Source organism: Hemiscyllium ocellatum, chromosome 15 (genome assembly GCF_020745735.1).
Source record: "Hemiscyllium ocellatum isolate sHemOce1 chromosome 15, sHemOce1.pat.X.cur, whole genome shotgun sequence".
In the NCBI taxonomy this organism is placed as follows: Eukaryota; Metazoa; Chordata; class Chondrichthyes; order Orectolobiformes; family Hemiscylliidae; genus Hemiscyllium; species Hemiscyllium ocellatum.
In genome coordinates this window covers 6,815,329-6,836,574 of record NC_083415.1, presented here as the reverse complement: position 1 = coordinate 6,836,574, position 21,246 = coordinate 6,815,329, and the positions used below count along the sequence as shown (strand labels likewise).

The 21,246-nt window shown below is 40.3% G+C and overlaps 2 protein-coding genes across 3 annotated transcripts in view; one reads left to right on the top strand and one right to left on the bottom strand.

The window, feature by feature from the left end:
- pcif1 (phosphorylated CTD interacting factor 1) overlaps window positions 1-11,434 on the bottom strand; it is a 112,233-nt gene extending 100,799 nt beyond the window's left edge. For both annotated transcript variants that reach the window (XM_060836253.1, XM_060836254.1), the window contains exon 1: window positions 11,341-11,434. The gene's annotated coding sequence lies outside the window, so the exon portion shown is untranslated. The remainder of the gene's footprint in view (window positions 1-11,340) is intronic.
- The window catches only part of pltp (phospholipid transfer protein), a 102,012-nt gene continuing 91,851 nt past the window's right edge, over window positions 11,086-21,246 (top strand). Inside the window, exon 1 of the mRNA XM_060836255.1 lies at window positions 11,086-11,113. The gene's annotated coding sequence lies outside the window, so the exon portion shown is untranslated. The remainder of the gene's footprint in view (window positions 11,114-21,246) is intronic.

Genomic DNA, 21,246 nt, shown 5'->3' with positions numbered 1-21,246 from the left:
GTCAACCACATTGCTGTGGGACTGGAATCACATGTAGACCAGACAGGGCAAGAATGGCAGTTTCCTTCCCTAAATGCCATTCACAAAACCAGATGTGTTTTTTAACCTCCTAACAGTAGGCAATGGTTCCATGGTCATACTTAGACTTTTAATTCAAAATTTTTAATGATTTCAAAATCCATCTGCCACAGTGGAATTCTAACGTGGCCTCAATGTCACCTGGATCTCTAGATTAATAGTCTAGTGATAATATAATAAGGCCATCACGTCCCCTGACTGCTACAGTACAAGGCTTGGCAAGACTACATCTGGAGTACAATGCATAAAAAGAAATGATATAACTGCACTGGAAACCAGTTGAGAAGGTTAACCCAACTCATTCCTGAGATGAAGGACTTATGAAGACAGGCTCACCAGTTTAAGCTTTGGCCCATTGCAGTTTAGAATGAGAAGAAATGTTCATATTGAAACACTCCAAAGCTTGAGGGAATTTGAAAGAGAGCATAGAGAAAAATGTATCCTCTTTTACAGGAGAGAACTAGGGGACAGAGTTTAAGAAGTGGTGCCATGTTTAAGACAGACTACCAAATTTGTCTGGAGGCAAGGAGACTGCAATTTTGCTTCCCAGAAAATAGTGGAGGCGAAATCATTGAAATTTGAGGCTATGAGAAACAAACTTTTGATAGAAAACAGATTCAAGAGTTGCAGGGTGAGGGACAAAGTGCAGTTGAAACTACAATCAGATCAGTTACGAGTTTAAAGAGTCAGATGTCCTGCTCCTGTACACAAGTTCCAATCTAAACAAGCATAAAACCATTTAAAATCAACAAATTTTCCAAATGCATGCTTTATTGATGAAATTTATTCACATAACCAAAGTTGGCACTATAAAAATACAATTAAATTTAATATTTACAATGTTCAGTTCTTCCTAACGTATAGCCCAAGAGGTTTTTTCCAATCCCTGTACCCTAGGTGGAAAACATTTAGAAAGTGGTCTTTTCTCATTACACTTTTGCAGTGGCTGGCCCATGCTTAAATGATCCCTCAGCATGTAGTCCAGGACCTCGCAACGTGGCAATACTCAGTCAGGACTTCAGGCAGATAAAAGCATGTCTTTCACGAAGCTGATGGCCCTCCAGCCCATGTTGAAAGGAAACAAAGTGCACATCAAGATTATAGTCTGAAGTTACTGAACAAAGTATGGAGTCAAGGTTGGAAACTGCCTAAGGAGATATTGTTCCTCAAGCTTCAGTGGAATAGAGTAGGAGGCCAAGGGCAGTAATATCAAACTGAACTTGGGATTTTCATTGTCACCAAGTTGATGGTTGCCTCTGTTTTCATTTCTCTCTCATTTGTGTGCAGTCACCATTGCTTGTGCTATGGGCACATCTTTTGATTATTTTCTTGTACCATCAACATTCCTTTTGGTCCTGGACACAGTTAAACTTGCAAACTTTTAAACAACTGAATTTTTCCAGTCTTTTATTCTTTTGTCAATCTTTTGTCCTTGTCCTCCCTCAGAACATTTTATGAAATTGACCTGAGATGTGTCAACAAAGAACATAGGTCTATGTTTCTCAGTGCATAATGCTTCCAGGCATACAATTCTCAAGCATGTTGCTTTAATTTCAGATTTTCAGTCAGTTAGTTTTGTCCAATTGAAATTCAAGTCAGTCATGAAATGTTAAGTAGAAGACTTCAAAATCTGGAAAGAAGTCAAAGAAGGCAAGGCATTCATTCAATCAGAATCCCTGGTGCGAATTCGGCCCTCTGAAGAGCATCCCATCCAGATCCAACCTCCACCTCTAACTCTGCATTTAATATGGCTAATTCACTTAGATTGCTCATAGTGTCTGGGCATATGCAGGCTAGCACTGCCAATCCAACTAAACTACACATCTTTGGACTAGGCAAGGACACCCACACAGACAACGGGAAAATGCACAAACTCCATACAGACAGGCACTCAAAATGTAGAATTGAACCCAGGTCCTTGGCGCTGTAAGGGAGCAGTGCGAACCACTGAGCAACTATGCTGCCGATACTGTTGACAATCTGATAGCTTTATTCACCTGAAAAGGTCAGCTGTCCTTCAACATTAGTATAAAATACCATCTAGAAGAAAAACTTCACCCTTTGCCACCTCAGTGGAAGAACTAAACTGACTACCATTGATAAACATGACCTACAGTTTACAGATCTGCAGTGTCATTGCTACTAAGTGTCAGGTTTGCAAGCTAGTCTCTCTTCAGTTGTGCATACAAGAGACATGCATTTATCAAACCAAATTCGCAACAATTCTCACCCATTCAACCAAATATTCCATCTCTGGTATACCAAAGGAAACACTGCAATATGCTGAACACTTTCCATACCTTAGTAGCCATCTTTCTTATCAGAAAGAAACTACACATGCTGGAATCCAAAGTAGGCAAAACAGGAGGCTGGAAGTGCATAGCAAGCCAGACATCAGGAGATGGAGAAGTCAATGTTTTGGGTATAATGCATCTTCAGGACTAGATGTGGGGGTAGGGAAAGCTACAGGTAGAGGGGAGGTGAGCAGAATGGTGAGGTAGTGATAGGTGAACACAGATAGTGGGTACAATCTGCTTGGTTGATGGGAGGGATGAATCCTATTGGTAACTGGAAGGAAGGCTCACTAGGTGGATGAAGGAAGTAGGCGGGGCTGGAAAGGGTGCCAGGGGGTGTGGGAAGGTTACTTGAAACTCGAAAGTTGAGATCGTACCCACTATGTGTTCACCTATTACTATCTCACCATTCTGCTACTCTCCAATCCAACCCACCTCCCCGCTTTATCTGTAGCCCCCCTCACCCCATATCTAGTCCTGAAGGATTATACCGGAAACAAATTTCTCAACAAGCCATCAATGATGAGATCCAATACTGATCAACCTCCTACAAACTTAACTTCCACAAGTCAACAAAAGTTCAAGTTTGGAAAGCAGTTGTCATAGAAATGCATGGAAACAAAAAAAAAAATCACCAACTGAACTTTCCCGTTTTATTAAAAATCTCCACTGATGCTATCAAAATGCTGGAAGTCTGTAACAGCATTAAGCACGGTGACCAAATGACTACCATCTCAAGAGCAACTTTGGATGGACTTCTGACGATTAACACTAATCATCTTGTCATTTTAAAGTATATAAAATGACAGCAAATCTTATAACTATTGATCAGTATTGGATCTCATCATTGGTGGCTTGTTGAGAAAGATATTTCAGGTATAATCCTTCAGGACTAGATGTGGGGGTGAGGGGAGCTACAGATAAAGCGGGGAGGTGGGTGGGATGGGAGAATAGCAGAATGGTGAGCTAGTAATAGATGAACACATAGTGAGTACGACCTCAACTTTCGAGTAACCTTCCCACAATCCCCTAGCACCTTTCCAGCCCCGCCTACTTCCTTATGGCAGCACGGTCGCACAGTGGTTAGCACTGCTGCCTCACAGCGCCAGAGATCGGGGTTCAATTCCCGCTTCAGCTGACTGACTGTGTGGAGTTTGCACATTCTCCCAGTGTCTGCATGGGTTTCCTCCGGGTGCTCCGGTTTCCTCCCACAGTCCAAAATTGTGCAGGTTAGGTGAATTGGCCATGCTAAATTGCCCATAGTGTTAGATAAAGGGGGAAAATGTAGGGAATGGGTCTGGGTGGGTTGCACTTTGGCAGATCGGTGTGGACTTGTTGGGCCGAAGGGCCTGTTTCCCCACTAAGTGATCTAAACAAAAAAAGCTCATTTAATTTCTTTAAAATTACCTTCCATTCATCTCCCTTGCAGCAGTAGTCAGCAGTTGATTTACCATCACTTGCTAAATACCTATAAACTGGCTGTTTCTGATTCACATGAGGACTCATATCACATTGTACTGAAGAATTCTGGAGTGTCTCTCCATTTAAATATTATTTAGCTTTGCTAATAGTGCTGTGAAGGTGGACAATCTCACATTCCTCCGCCTGGCCCCAAACTATTTGTTGCTGATTCACAATCTATAACTCAGACTCCACGTTTCTCTCAACTTGTTTTCTTATTTAAGTTTATACGAACTGCAATTTTAGCCACAAAACAAGTCACTTGTTCATCCAAATCATCAACACAATTATTTGAGGACCCAATTACTCCTGCAGCACTTCACAAATAACAGTATACCAGCCTGAATGATTATCAGCTCCAACTTGCGAAATGGAAGAAATCTTCAACATTACGATTTAAAACTGCAATAATTAGAGAACACATTTTAGTTTGCACCAAGAGTCTTCAGACTCAAAAATCATCCGGCCCAGATAATGTAGTAGCAACAACTTCTAAAAAGTATCTGTGGATCCTTAAAATATACCATTAACTGAAAATGCACTACCAGTTTATTTGTTTACTGTTGGAGTAATGGTGCTATATTAAGAGTGGCTGCCTCCACCGACATACACAAATTAAAAGTCAATTTGTTGCTTAAGTGTGTGCACGCACGTGCGCTTCAGGAATAGTTATTGGATATGCAGCATTGGTATTTTTAAACTTCTGAACGACTGCCAAATTTATACTCAAACGAATATTTCTGTTTATAGCCCTGGAATAATTAGCATGCAGTATTTTTATTCTTTATACCTCATTAGTTTTGGTCCTTTTAAGTCAAAGTTTAAGTCATATTGGAGTGTGGAGTAAATAATACTGGTAAATAAGTTTTTGAAAAATCTCTTCCATTTGATCCCCAGTGTACTACTAGTTCTACTTACATCCAAATATTCTCAAAGCAGTTCCAATTCCTAATACCTTTGCAAACTTACTTTTCCAGCAAAATAAATTAAAGAAACCAGTTATTTCTTAGTATTTTTAAAATTGAGACCAAATTAATAACACCAGCTGATTGAAAGAAATGATGCAGCTGTGACACAATGATACCAGTTGTCTGGTACAAAACCTGTAAACGATTCTCATAGCATACGACATTTTCAAACTTTGCTGAAGGTTTGTCCTTGGAAAGAAATTAGTGGTTCCCCTATCCATTTCATCCAAATCTTGTTCCCTATTTAGAATTGATCTTTTCAAGAAATGGAAAGGAAAATTTGCCCACTTTGAATTAGTTGAGACTTGTGTAAGTTGAACAAACCTAATGTTGCTCTTTTCACTTGTATTTTTTTTTCCAACTGATTCTGATGTGCTCAATTATTTTAATAATTTTACAAGTCAGCGTGCCCTGTTTTGTTGGAACATTCTAAAAATATTTCCAGAACACTACAGTGAGATAAGTTGTCAATATGTCATCAGTACATAGATCATGTAACTTTTGAACAGAACATTTTTCAAATTGAAGACCACTGCCTGAAAGTTACAAAAATATTTGATTTGAGAAGAACAAACTGCATTTGGGAGACAGTTTATGCAGCTCTATGGGTTCAAATCTCACTGTAGTAGATTGTGAAATTTGAATTCAATTCAAAATCTGCAATTACCTTTGGGCCCTCTTGTGGTGCAGAAATGGTGTCCACACCTTTGAAGCAGGACACCAGATTCAAGTCCTACCTGGTCTAGAGATGTAAAACAACATTTTCAAACAGGTTGACTAGAAAAAAAAATAGGTTAAATTTAATAAATAAAGCTCTTGGAGAACAGCCACATAACCCAGCTCTTGGAATTAGAAAACAATTACATGGGGTAAGTGTAAGACTGCTACAGGACAGTTGAGAAAGAACCTTGTATAAAATCATTTCTCAAAGCTGAGCTGATGATTCAAACACCCACCAGAACCCTTCATTGCTGCAACCCAGGAGGAATTCTCAATCAACTCCAAAACTGTGTTTTCCTACTTTGTAGTAAGGACTGTAATGTTTAACTTTTAACTTTGTTTTCCTTATTTTCTTGCTTTACAACAAAGATTCTGTATGCTAGTACCTTTGTACCCAAGGTGGCACAAGTGGCCACTTGTAAACCTTTCATTATACTCACAGGAGCACGTGATAATAAGTCTAATTCAATTCAATCTGAGTTGAATTTTCTAATTCATGAAAATAATTTGATTCTTTGTCACAAATTTGTTGTAAGCCACTTTGAAACATTCTAAATTATTTAAATCAAGGGGCAAACTGGAGGCCAACCACCATGTTCTAAAAAGGCACGTTCACAAATCAAAAGAAACTTACCTGAGGTCACTTAGAATTTATATACATCTCAAACTCTACAAAATTTAAATCAACTTCACAATGTATCAATATAAACATTCCCACTGACCAAACATATGATATTGGAGAAACAATGTCAGATCACTACTAATGCTGATGCAGCTACTTGATTCAGACGGACATGCCTATGACATAGTGATCCGGGAATCGAAGTCTTTCAAATCTTCGTGAAGCGGACTGAAAGGTCCCCAGCTGCAAACACTTGAGATTCAGGTTCTGGAACTCGAATAACTGTTGGCATCACGATGATGTATCTGCAAAGCTAAGAACTACGTGGACAGCATGGTTAACAAGATTGTCACGCAGTAGAAGATGACCTGGCAGGCAAAGAGAGATTGGGTGCCATTAGATAGTCAAAAAAGACCAAGCAGACAGGGCAGGCATCCCTTAATCTCATTATTCAAATGGAAACCCATTGGTGAATGTTGTAGGTGATGGTTCACAAAAGGAATGCAGAAAGAGTCAAGCTTAAATAACCAAAAGTAGTTCAGCTGTACAAGAAAGAAACAGAAGGTGGCACATGATAGTAGTAGATGGTTTGAGCGTTTGGGGAACAATAGGAATTTCTGAAGTTGTTAACATGATTCCAGGATGTTGCATCTGTGCTGTCAGGATCAAGGGTGTCACAGAACTGCTGTAGAACATTCTTTTGAGAAGGGTGAAGAGCCGGAAAATTAGAAAGTGGTATGGAGTCATGAGAGTTGAATTTAGGAAGACAGGCATGATTCTGAAACAGTAATGTCACAATTGCTCTCTGTGTACATTAGATATAGAATTAGGATGACTGCACAAATAAATAAGTGAATAAAAAATAGCACAACGAGGATGGGTTATACCTCAAGACTGGGATTAATGTTCACAGGGATTTTTGCTACTGCTGTTGGACAGGATTTAAGCTAGCTCATCAGGGATGGGAATCTAGGAGGGAATTCACCTAGGACAGAAACAAAGCTAGTTTACAGGAAATAGAAAACAAAAAGCAGCAGAAATGGATCCTTGAATTAACTAGCTTCGAATAACAAAAAGTATCAAAAAAGGTATAAATAGACACTATCTGAATGCATGCATTTGCTAGAGTAAATTGCAGGAGCTAGTAGAATGAAAAGTGACTTCATTGCTGTTTAAAGAGATGTGATTATGGGTAATCAACAATGAAATTGAATAGCAAAGGATATTCAACATTTGAGAGACTGGCAAAATAATGCCAAGTGGGTGGAAAAGGGCCAAGTTAGCATTAACAAGAGGGGTTTCCAATTAGAACAATACGACATAGTACCTTTGACATTAGAAAACGGCAAGCAACAACATTGGCCGGCTTATAGACTGAGCAGAAGAGGCAGTGATTGGTAATTTCTAGTTACCAATAATATCAAGGATAATAGGAATAGTGCAGGAGTTTGGCACTGAGCAATGATCAAAAATAGATTTGAGGGGCTGAATGACCTACTCCTTCTTCACAGCACACAGACAGTCAGCAGTTGATTGGTGTTAGAAAGCTGCGTAGAATAATAGGGAATTGAAAAGCAAAGTGTGGTTGCCTTAAGGGGGAAAAAAAGTGTTATTTAAGTTCAGAGTTCAGCAGAGAAGGGAGTCTGCGAGCAGCTATGGAAAACAGACCATTCTAAAATGATGTGACAGTTGACTTTGTTAATGGATACCTGAGGTTTGCTGCTGTTTTGACAAGTCAAATTTGACCAATTAATTGACACCAAACAGTCAGCCATTCAAAGCCAATTTAATTTAAAACTGATGGCGTTCACAGCCAGAAAAAGTTGTAAGAGTTTTTGAAAATCAAATTGCCCATCTGGCATGAAAAGTTGTCAAAGAAATCTCTAAGGCACCATCTATTTAAGAAAGGTACCAAGGCATTTGATAGCAAAAAAAATACAAGCAATAAAAAGTAAGACAACAACCTAGGAGAAGATAGCAGATCTGGGAAAAAAGGAAGGAAGGAAGGCAGGCTGAAGGAAGAAGACGACTATCTCAGTGTAGACTTTAGGAGATTAAGTGCTAATTTACCATTATTATTATTAATTGTGTCAATAGAACAGTATATTAATAGAATTGTAGTCAGCTAAGATTGTGATTAGTTCGGGGAAAGTGTTTGGTTTATTAATAGTTTTGTTAGCGTTCACTGTTAGGGATAAATAAATAATTATTTTTATAGTGGAAATCAGGGATTTTCTTTCATTCACACATTTTAACAGATTACGAGGAGAGACAATCTTCTCTGGGTACTTTAGTTTAATTACTAAGGGGTTGGGCCTCCACATCACAACAGTGGGAAAGATAAATGCACTGCTTATTCCAAGGAGAATAGGTTGCATTTAAAGACTACTTTACATGAAATGCTTTGATGGGTAGTCATGTAGAAAGCAGACAGCCAAAATGCGCTTAGTGAACCCCTGTGAACAGCAGTGCCGTAACAACTAAATATTCTGATATTGATCAAGGTTAAATATTAACTAGGATATTGGGAATAACTCCCATACTCTTCTTCAAAATGGTACCATAGGTTCTTTGACAATCATCCAAGGAAGTGAATGGGGCCATTGTTTAACATCTTGTCCAAATGACAGCATCTCAAAACAGAGCAGTCCTGAAGTGCCTTGAACCCAGAACCTCAACAGTACTACCAGCTAGTTACAGCTGACAAAGACAAATAGTGAACAAATGATGAATGCTTGAGGAGAAAATAAAATCAACCACTTCTGTGCAAAGAAAGAACGTATTAGGCTGGCAACCAAAGGTTATTCCAGTGTAATCAAAAAGGTACATGGTTTATAAATTCTTGACTGTTCTAATTCAACTCAGTGACATTTACTGAGCTTGTTATTGCATGTAATTTTTCTAACCGGTCACAGTAGGCATTTCCAAGCATGGGAAAAGCTGGAATTACATTTTCACTTAATTTAAACCCGTTCCTCTAACACAGAGAGCTCTAACCAGGCTGAACCAATAGGTATTGGTTCAGTTATGTTTGCCCCTAAAGCATGACCTGCTTGGACTCTCTTCAAAGTCGCTATAGTAGTCCACTGAATTATTAGTGTTAAAACAAAACTATTATTGCATGTGACAACAACGTAAAGCAAAAACAAACTCACAGGTAGCTCAGTCTTCCAAAAAAAAAGTTAACTGTACACTAGTCACAGACAGACACATACACCCACTAGAATCAAATCAATGTCAGATATCAAATTTAGAAATGAGACCTGGAGCCCAAAATCTCTTCAGGTTCACCACAGGCCTTATACTAGCACCCCAAATTCAGATTTGGCTCAACCTCAGTCGACTGATTTATGGATTACAATAATACATTCCATTCACACATTCAATGTATGAAAAAGGAGATGGAACTGTAGACAAAAACTTAAACTGCAGAGATACCGCACATAAACATCAGATCAAATCACTCTGCTAAGTGTGAAGTAGATGTTAATGGAAAAAGACAGAAGTTGGAAATCTCCACTTCATCACATATCAAACTGGTTACAGAAAGAGGCAGCAGAAACTAGGGAAGTACTGGCTATAGCCTTCTAATTCTCCTCAGATACAAGATCCATTCACCCTTGTCTGAAGAAAAAAAAGGTACAAGAAACTTCAAACCTGTTAGTTTACCTCCAGAAGTTTTAAAATTTAATAATTCATCACAATACAGTAACTTCTACAAATGCAGACTAATTAGGGAACCACAGCTTTGTTGAAGGTAGCGAAATAACAGAAGATTGGGGAGGTTGTGGAGAAAAGGATTGATATGGTATATAACGGCTTCCAAAAGACATTTGATAGAGTACCACAGAACAGCAAAATTGAAACCCATGGAATAGATTGGGCAACTCAAATAACATAAGTGGAATAAGAGCCTGAGGAAGGTAGCGAACAGATAGTGATTCTTCAGCACCCCAGAAAGATGTTGAGAAATTTCCAAGATTTTTAAAAAAGGGAGCTGGGCTTTCGAGGATGATACAATCAGCATTTCAAGTCAGTCTACTGGCCTTGGAGATGAACCCAGCTATTATTACTGAAAACTCACAAAGTTAGTTTGCCAGGATTCAGGTCAAGAGTTATGAACAGCAGGAATAAAACGTGTGATCTCACACTCACATTGAGAAAGGCAAATGTTGTAATGAGCTAAAATAAGGGTCAAAGTTACACATATTTTGAGGAAAAATCTGCAAGGGAAAAACCCTCCCTGTAAAAAAAGTTTTTAGATCAAATTCCCTGGCTGAAAGAGAACAAAGTAAACCCTCAGGAGCCGAGACGTACATTGAATGCATCCCGGGACAACAGAATGTTGATAAAAGAACAAAGTACACTAAAAAAAAGGGGGGGAGGCACCTGTGTCTTGTGATAAACATTACAAAAGACATCGTTTAGTCAATAGAACTTTTTAGTCTTTTGGTACAGGAGAGGTCTTACTGCATGAAAAGCATGTCAAATTTTAATTGGTCCCTTGCTTGGGTACGTTTCCATCACCTTCTGCTGTGTTATCTTTCCAAACTAACTAGTCACTCCCCCAATTCCCTCCTCTCTCTCTCTCCACCCAATCTCTCCCTGTCTTGCCCTCCCATCTCCTCTCTCCCTACCCTCCCATCCCAACTCTGCTCTCATTCTCTTTCCACCCTTCTCTCTCTCTCTCTCTCTTCCTCCGTTCCCACTGGCTCTCTCTCTCCCTCCCTCCCACCTCTCTCTTACCCCACTCCCTCACTCGCTGTTGTCAATGGAGCCGCTGTGTTGCTGGCGCCTCACTGCGCATGCTCCGGTCATGCCGCCCGCCCAGATCCTCAGCCAGACTCAGAACGCTGACCGGGGACGGCAAGAGAGCGGCGGTGGCGGGAGAGCCACCCACGGGCCCACGAGCCGCTCCTCGCGCAGACCCCCGGAGCAGAAGCCGCCAGTTTGAGTGCGTAGAGCGGGAGGTGAGGCCGTGGAGACAGAGTACAGGCCGCTCGCGCTCCCCGGCTCCTGCACAACAACAAGCCCCAAGATGGCGGCGACTCCCAGCTGCAAGCAAAGGCTGCGCCGCCACCGCCGATACCACCGCTTCCACAGGGCTCGGCGGCAGGAGGCGGGCCGCTAGTGAGATCCGCGATGCCACGCTCATTGCGCCACGTGTGTTGGTGTTCTGCGCGCCCGGTGTACCTACCGTGTAGTGAGTGAAGAGCGGCAGTGATCTGTCTTCCCCCCAATCCCGCCTCCGCTTCACCGCTCGACCGCCGCCTCCATCTTGTAAGCGGGAGCGCACCGCAGTCGTACGCATGCGCGCCCTCGCCGCGCCAAGCTTCCGATTGGCTGGCGCTGGATTGGTTCACGCTCGCTGATTGGTCCGCCAGGCAGCGGTAATAACAGAAGTTGGGATTGGACAGATTGAAGCGATGCCGCGTGTTCCAATTGGACAGTGAGCCCGCTGCGGGATCAGGCTCCCTGTGATTGGTACGAGCCGGTGAGCCGCTTAAACTGAGGGCGTCATCAAAACAAACAGGCAGTGACCACTGACAACTGGTGAGCGGGGCCAGGGAGGAGTGTTAGTGGACTGACTAACAAAGGCTGATACTGAGAGTACCAGAGGACACACCAGGGGCCGACTTCCAGGAGGATCTGATACCCGGGACTTATAAAGGAACTGTCCACTGGCAGCTGACACCTGGCATTGGGTTGGCCACTGCAGGGAGATATGGTGCTGGCTCACAGATCCAGTGCTGGGACTGGGTATTGAGGACAATAACTGAGTGCTCTTTGAATTGGCAATAGCATTGAGAGAGAACATGTACTGTGGCTGTGAACCTGGGCACAGAGTTTCTTGAGGCACTGAAATCTGATAATTTTGTAAACGTGACTGGGGTCTGACGTTGCAAGATAGTGCTGATGGCTGGCACTGGCACAAAAAGGTGGATGTGATTCAGACTGATGACTGGCACTGAGGACAGGGTAATTACACTGAATTGGCACTAAGAGCTGATCACTTACCGGGGACTGATACTAGTAGGAATAGTGGTAGTGAGGGATGGTGTTGGCAAAGTCTGTTTCACTGAGGGCTGGGGCTTGCATTATGGGCAGGAGGTGAAACAGAGGAGTAGCACTAACTGCAACTAGTGACTTAGACTCAAGATTGTTACTGCCACTGTAGCCTAGCACTAGGGAACAATGCTGGCACTAGACACTGGTAATAGGTCAGGTAATATGTTACTGGCACTGGGGACTGATACTAAGGTCAAGCACTGATTGTATTGGTAATGATGCAGATCCCTGGACGGGTTGCCAGCTGTAGTAGAGATCAATGGTGGTGAAGCTGGCATTGGGTCTTGTGCTAAGAAATGTGATGCTCAGCTTTGAAAGTGGCATTGAGAGTTGGTTATGGCATAAAACGTTGACTAGTGATACCTCTTGATAGTGACATCAATCCCCCAATATTGATTAATATCAAAATTTGAAGAGTGTCAAAACTGAAAGACCTATGAACTGAGAAGTGAATGGAGTAGAACTTCAGAATGACAAATAAATTGGTGGAGTAGGCACATATGACAGATCAAGTTCAGTGCTGAGAAATGTGAAATGATTCACTCTAGTCAGAATAATGCAAAGTTATGAGTCTAAAGAGAGTGCAGGGCATGGAGACCTTGGTCTATGTGTGCATAAATTCCTGAAAGTGTAAGGAACAGATACTAAAGTGTAAAGCACTCTAAGCTTTATTCATAGGGGCATAGTGTACAAGAGCAAGAAGGTGAAGCAGGTTTGCATAAGAACATAAACCAGCTTGATTTCAACTGGAGCATTGTATCCATAAAAAGTAATTCCAGGAGATCAGGATTTTTGGTTATGAAGATAGATTGGGGAAGTTGAAATGATTTCTCTCGGAAAAGAAGTTTTGGGGGAAATTTGATGCAGGTATTCAAAATCACTAGATGTCTGAACAGGGTAGATAGAAAGAGGCTGTTCCCACTTGTGAAGGAATTGAGAAAAAGAGGGCACAGATTTTGAAATAATTAGTAAAAGTAGCAATAGTGACATGAGGAAAACCTTTACCCATAGCAAGATGTGCAGTGCCCAGCCTGAGAGTCTGGTGAAGATAGGTTCAATCAAAGCATTTAAAAAGAAATTAGACTGCAATCTGAAGTGCAGCGTTGCAGAGACGCCAGCAGTGCCATGTTAATTTGGCAAATACTTAAGCAGGTGATTGGGGTTAAATGATCATAATTGACTGGAAAAGTGGTTCTTTGGGCCTTTGTGGTGCAGTGGTGGTGTCCCTTCCTCTGAGCTTGGGAGCTTGGTTTCAAGTCCCACCTGCTCCAGAGGTGTGTAATAACATTCCTCAACAAGTTGATTAAAAACATTTTAAAAATGAGCTCTCATGTCACAGTGATGGTGTCCCTATCTTTGAGAAGACCTGGGTTCAACTCCAGTCTGCTCCAATGGTGTATAATAACACAACCCAACACGATTAAAAAAGCTGTAAAAGGAGGACTGGCGTGTTGATGGAGCTGTCAGGTTGAGTAATGAATAAACAAAGAAAAGAGTCTTGGTTCTTGTCTCACTGATTGGGCCAAGATCCAGTGTGACAGTGGTAGCAGAAGATGGTGCCTTAAGATTGGAAAGTAAGTTTTTTGAGATTGGAATTAGAGTTAGTTTGGAAAATAATCACTGAAACCAAGTGCAAAGTGTTAAAATATGACTTTCCACCTACATAGTTTGTGAAGAAGCTTACAATCAATGAAATGTAATGAAATTGTGGACAAGGGCTACATCTTAACCAAGAATACTGCAAGCTATGGCCTTGGCACTGTCATTTCCCACTAGAGGCACAATCGGATGTAAAATATTCTCAGAGCTAGAGGCTGAACAGTTGGACACTAAGGAAAGATGAAAATTCTCATGGACAAAATTTATAATGAAGATGGTTAGATAGACAGGTTAAAAAAGTCTTTGGTATGTTCAATTCTTTGAGGATAGGAGTTGGAAAGTCATGTTGAGGATGTACAGGAGATTGGTGAGGCCTCTTCTGGAATACTGTGTCCAGTTCTGGTCGCCCAGTTATAGGTAGGATATTATTAAGCTGGAGACGGTTCAGAAGAGATTTACCAGATGATGTCAGGTATGGAAGGTTTGAGTAATAAAGGCTGGATAGGCTGGAATTTCTTTCACTGCAGCATTGGCGGTTGAGAGGTGACCTGTAGAAGTTTGTAAAATAATGTGGGGTATTGATAGAGTTACTGATCATTGTTTTTTCCCTTGGATGAGGGATTTCAAGATTGGGGGGAACATTTTTTTAAGGTGAGAGGAGAGATTTTTAAAAAAAGACATGAGAAACAAATTTTTTACACTGGATGGTTCACGTATGGAATGAACTTCAGAAGGAAGTGGTGGATGTGGATATAATTACAATGTTGAAAAGATATTTGGATGGATACATGACTAGGAAATATTTGAAGGGATAAGGGGCAGGAGCAGGCAATTGGGACTAGTTTAATTTGGGATTGTGTTCGGTCTGGACTGGTTGGACCAAAGGCTCTGTTTATGACTGTATAATGCATATGAGATATGGTCAGATTTCAAAAAATTTAGAAAGTAAGATTAATATGGAATTAATATGCAAGATTGCAATCATTCAACATTGAGATTCTGATTTCAGTGTTTGACTTTCAGTTGTTGGGTTTTGCTAAGGTGGCGATCAAGGATAGATTTTTTTGAGTTAGATTTTCTGAAAAAAATACATATTTTGGCTTCCTGCAAAAGCATTAATTCCTAATGGTCTTAATTGTTTTTAATGCTTTCATGGGATGTGGGCATCGCTGGCTAGGTCAACATTTAGTGCCAATCCCTATTTGCCCTGGACAAGCTGATGGTGAACTGCCTTCTTGAATCACTGCACTCTGGGAGTGTAGGTGCATCTACAGTGCTGTTAAGAAGGGATTTCCTGCAACAGTGATTATATTTCCAGGTCAAGAAGGTGACTGGCTTGGCACCAGAACTTGCAGCTTGCAGTGTTCCCATAAATCTGCTGCTCTTGTCCTTCTTGATGGAAGTGGTCACAGGTCATGAAATTATTGTTGAAGTGTTGATAATGTGCTGCATTGCTGGTGAAGGGATTGAATGTTGAAGGTTATGGTTCTGGTGCCAGTCAAGCGGGATGCTCTATCTCAGATGATGTCAAGCTTCTTGTATTGTTGGAGCTGCACGCATCCAGGCAAATGGGGAGTATTGCATTACATTGCTGACTTGTGCCTTGTAGACGGTGGACAGTCTTTGAGGAATCAGGAGATGAGTTACCAAGGAATTCCCAGTGTATGATGTGCTTTTGTCGCTACAGTTTTTATGTTACTAGTGGGGGATTTGGTGATGATAATGCCATTGAACAGTAAGGGATGTTGGTTACATTTGCACATGTTTGAGATGACTATTCAGTGGGACTTATGTGGCACTTTTTTTTAACCACTTAGTAACGCAGTTCTGGATGTTGTTCAGGTTTTGCTGCATATGAGAGGAGATGAGATCCAAGGATTTGCAAAATTGAGATAAAGTTGTAGAAGGCCAGAAAACACAGTTAAGAGTTTAAAAGTGGGCTTAGAACTGAATGTGATTCTATGAAATGATTGCAGACTGGCAAAAAGAATTCTAATTTTGGGGAGATTTTGTAGTGTTAATCCAGAACATAATAGAGCAAGTAGAGGTCCTAGTTTGACAAGAGCAGTGGAGAAGGTTGGGGATACGTGGAACGTAGAAACCTTTATGACTGAAAATATATTAGTGGCTACAAACAAGTTAGAAGATTTGTTGACAAAGGTTGCTAAACTAAAGAGTTGGAAATCTGGAAATGATTTGGTGCAAACAGAGTTGCTACATAGGGGTTAGTGAACTTTATCTCTGATTAGTGTGCTCCCTGTGAAACACAATCTAAAGCTAAACTCAGGGTATCAATGAGAAAGTTAGTGATCAAGATGTTAGAATAGGTTTTCTACTGCAAGAAACTGAAGTAATTTTGACGCAATCTAAAGAAGCAGATGATATAAAAGAAAAGGAATAGATATTAAACAAATATTTAAAGAAAAACATGGACCAGGTTTTTGTACATAATAAGAAACACTATTTATTTCAAATAAATGGACTCAATCTGCAGGGAAACAATTATGAATTCTCTTGGCATATAACTCTACTATTTAAAATTGTAATCCCCTTGCACACACAGACAACGGGAAAACCACTTGAGTGTTATGAACAGAAAGAAAGACTGGGAAAGCAATGCAGAGGTCCATGTTCACAGGATCTGCTGAGATAATACTTGTGCTGATCAGAATGCTACTTCTCAATCTTCATGTTCCTGATGCTTCCACGGGTTTGCAAAAGGAACACTGACTAGTTCACATTTATACAGGGTCTCTCACTTATCAATTAGTTGTCACAGTTTACATCAACTGCTGAAGGGAAAAATAAACTGGTTTTCTTGGGGTTTAAGGTGATTTTTACTTCAGAGAACAGAGAGATGCCCAGAGCCTGTGGATGTTTGAAGGCTTCTCCACAACTTGTTCAGCAGATCCTGTGAACAGAGACCCCTGAAGGATTTTCCCTTTTTTTCCTCTCCATCCACAGTGCCTTTTTTTTTGTGTGCATGTGTTTGTAAGTGAGGGGAATTTATAAAGGGGTTAGAGTTGTATGCTGACAGTTAGTAATTGTTAACGGTAGCAAGGTTCTAATTACTTGTAATAACAATCTTTCTTGGTAAGTATAGAGAGATGGTCAGTGCTTTCTGTCATCCTGGCTCAAAAGTCAGGTAAGTTTGGGATTCTTTGTATACTTTTGAAAAACTATAATTTTTGCTACCACTCTCTGTGTAGCAGGTCTTGATTGCCAACTTACAAGGATGTTGCCAGGGTTAGAGGATTTGAGCTCTCGTGAGATACTGAATAGGCTGGGGCTGTTTTCCCTGGAGCGTCGGAGGCTGAGGGCTGTAGAAGATTATAAGATCATGAGCGGTGAGGATAAGACAAATAGCCAAGGTCTTTTCTCAGGGTAGGTGAATCCAAAACTAGAGGGCAAAGGTTTAAAATGGGCAACCTTTTCACGCAGAGGGTGGTGCATGTCCAGAATGTGCTGCCAGAGGAAGTGATGAAGACTGGTACAATTACAACATTTGAAAAGCATCTGGCTGAGTACATGAACAGGAAGGGTTTAGAGGGGCATGGGTCAAATGCTGGCAAATGGGACTAAAGTAATTTAGGATATCTGGTTGGCATGGACAAGTTGGACCGAAGGTCTGTTTCTGTGCTGTACATCTCCACGTCTCGAAATAAAACATCGAAGAAATTTAAATTCTGAAAACTCTGCACACAACATTCCAGCCTTGGGGATGAGAGAAGCTAAAAAATGAGTTGCTGGAAAAGCGCAGCAGGTCAGGCAGCATCAAAGGAGAAGGAGAATCGACGTTTCGGATGCTGCCTGACCTGCTGCGCTTTTCCAGCAACACATTTTTAAGCTCTGATCCCCAGCATCTGCAGTCCTCACTTTCTCCTAGATGAGAGAAGCTAGTTCTTTTCAGTGATGTTTCATGGGCTGGTCGTCCAGGTAAATATTTTAATACAGCAGGGTTTATTGTATTCTTAGTGAGAATAATAAATGTTGTCCATTAACCTGAGAAGCCAAGAAAATTTTAAAAAGGTTAGTTAAAAGTACTTCAGTAGCTAAACATTGATGTTAGCAAAAGCTATAAATACAGGGGTGCATTTATCCAATGTTCTAAGGGAAATTCTATGTAAGGGGTAATCTGAGGAACGTTTGCCCATTGAAATTTATATAGATAACCATTCTTTTTGGGACTGTGTAAATTTGACAAAGACAAAAGACCTTGCTAGCATAAGGACATGCTAAGAAAGATCCCCAAAATAGAATGGGTTGATGTAGGTAGTTAGTAGTTAGACTACTGAGCAGCAGAAATGTCGCTGCCCCAAAAAAATTATTGGAGAGTTTTGAAGAGGAACACCAAGTGGTATGAAGAGTTACAAAAGAACATGAAAAAATTTATTTTGGATCACTTTGTGATTTTTTTTTGTTTAAAGAAAGGCAAGAGATATGGGATATGAAAAAATGTATATAACTTTGTTGCTGATCACAAGAACAGAATTGCTCAGCAGGTCTGGCAGCACCTGTGGAGAGAAATTTGAGTGAATATTTCTGGTCCAGTGACACTTCTTCAAAACTGTTATGAGGAAGGCTCACTGGACCTGAAACATTAACTCTGATTTCTCTCCTCAGATGCTGCCTGACTTGCTGAGATTTTCCACAAATTTCTGTTTTTGTTTGTGTTCCAGCATTCACAGTTCTTTCTGTTTTTATTTTGTTGCTGATCAGTTGTTTGATAAGCTAAGACACAGAATGTGAAAAAAATCTTGTTTCTTTTTCATTAGATTCAGTTCAAGGATTGTTCATATATCTTCAACATCCTTTTATGTCAAGAGGAGAGAGGAATTTTAATATAACAAGTTGGTTTAGTAGTAATGTCGCTGGACTAGTCATCCAAAACACCAAGGTAATATTCTGCACAAATGACCAATGGAGAAATTTGAATTTGATAAAAATCTTGAATAAAAAGCCATCCTAATAGCGATTATGTAACCGTTGTCAATTGTAAAAACCCATCTGGTTCACTGATACCCTTCAGGGAACAACATTTTCTGTCCTTGGCTACAAGTGATTCTAGGATCACAGAAATGTGGTTGACTCTTAAACACTTTGAGTCATTAGGGATGGGCAATAAATGCTGGCTACAACAGCGAATTAAAATAAATATATAAAGGGGAACTGAAAGGCTCTTGTGATGCAGTAGCAGTTTGACTACCTCACGAACAGAAAGTTTCATGTTCCAGTCCCACCTGCTTGGAGGTGTACCATAAGTCCTAATAAGTGTATTATAAATAATAAAAGGTGGCTGAGCAAGGAGCTGTGAGACAGTATAGTAAATAAACTCTACTCACACAGAGAGGTTCTGGCTCACCAACTGATTTGGATCTGAATTGACACTAGGGTAATGTACTCAGAAAGCTGGCATAGACATGATAAGCTGCTACTGCAATGTAATAATCATGTTGGTCATGGAATGTACAGCACAGTACAGACCCTTTGGCCCTCGATGGTTCCACAGGTTGTCACAACAATCTGAAGCCTATCAATCCTACACTATTCCATTTTCATCCATATGTAAAACGTAAGTACTGACTTTATTTCCCTAGTAATGCTGCTGATGCCTGATACTCCATCCTATCCTCAGTATTGTCTCCCAGTTCCCGATAGTCACTTTGTTCAGCCCTCAGTAATCACTCCATTGTGTAGCGGTAGCCATCTGGCCCTTCAAGACTGCTCCACCATTCAATCAACTTATAGTTAATCTTATTTTCCACTATTTATTAAGGTAATGATTGATCATGTATTTTGTATTCCATGTTCATATCTACTCCCAATAATTGATTATTTCCTTGCCTATCAAAAAACTATCTGCCTCTATTTTTAAAATAATCAATGATCCTACTCAGACAGATGCCTTCAGGAGACAGTTCTAAGTTCTCTCAAGCTTCTGAAAAAAAATCTCAAAACTTGACCTGATAGGATGACCCCTAATTTCTTCAAGTAAAGCCTCCTAATTCTGGCTTCAACCATGATAGCAAACATCCTCTCCATGTTCCCATTCAAACTCTCATACATTTCAATCAAGTCATCACTTGCTCTTCGAAATTCTAGTGAAAACAGGCCTATTGTGTTCCACGCTTTCCTCAAAAGACAAATTGTTTATTCCGTCTGCAAATAATCATGCCTTCGCTCCCTCTGCCTAACTCACTGATGTAATTGTAAAAAGGTGAGTCCCCAGCACAGACCCCTACTCTACTCATCACTTCTTGCCAAATAGAAAAGAACCATTTATGCATACTTTCCATTTTCTTCCAGCCAGCCCATATTTTGTCCATATAAATATGTTACATCCTCTAACATGACCTTCTGTTTTTTGTTGTAGCCTTTGATGTGGCAACTTACTAAATGTTTTCTGAAAACACAAGCACGGTATATCTACAAGCTTTCCTTTATCCACAGCATGTTACTCCTTCAAAGAACCTCAACAAATTGGTTGAACATGATTTTGCAAAACCATGCTGACTGTTCATGGATGACTTTGAAATTTTGTTCTGGTATAATCTATTTAATCATCAATTTTAACACTTTCCTCACAACAGATTTACAGCTGACTGACCTAAACTTTCCTGTTTTCCGTGAACATCCCATTTTGAGTCGAGGAGTTATATTTATTACCTCCGGTCTGACAGACACTTTTCAGAATGTGACAAATTATGAAAAATTAATGCCAGTGCAACTGCTATCTCACTAGTCCCCTCTTTTAAGGCCCGAGGGTGTAGTCTTAATGGAGCTGGAGACTTTCAACCCACAGGTTCTTCGGTTTGCTCAGTGCTGTGCTTGCCTTATGACTAAGTTCTAATCTCTTACCTCAGTTGTTACTGGATTGATTTTGCTATCCTTCAAGATAGAAGTAAAATACTGTTCATTCCATCAACATATTCTCTCAACCCCTCATTGTCATTCCCTAATCCTGTCCTTTGTAAATACCATTGATTTATTATTAAGAAAAAGCCATGTTGATTGAATTGGCAAGTAAAATGAGAGGTGGAATTGACTGTCAGAACTAAGAAGGCAAAGATTGGAAAAAAAGGCAAGGATAATTGAAGTACTAGCACAACAATTAAGCTTAGTAGAAATAGGAATCACGTGATCCATGGAGTGAGGTATTGGACTCAGGTATTGAGTCCAATACCAGTTCAAACATAAAGAGGAAATGAAACAACTTGACATCAAACAAGTTAGAGCTTTAAAAAAAACTTGTAGTTTAGAAAGAAGCAAAGAAAAGCTAGCTGCGTTAATCTTTCTCCCATTTCTGTGAAGCTGTTCTTTCCAACTTCCTGTTAGACAGCAGGAAAAATACATTTGAAAACACAGAGAGAAGTTGTTCTAAAACCCAAAGATAATGAAAAAGATTGAGTCCAGCCAGGTAGTCGAATAACTTAAA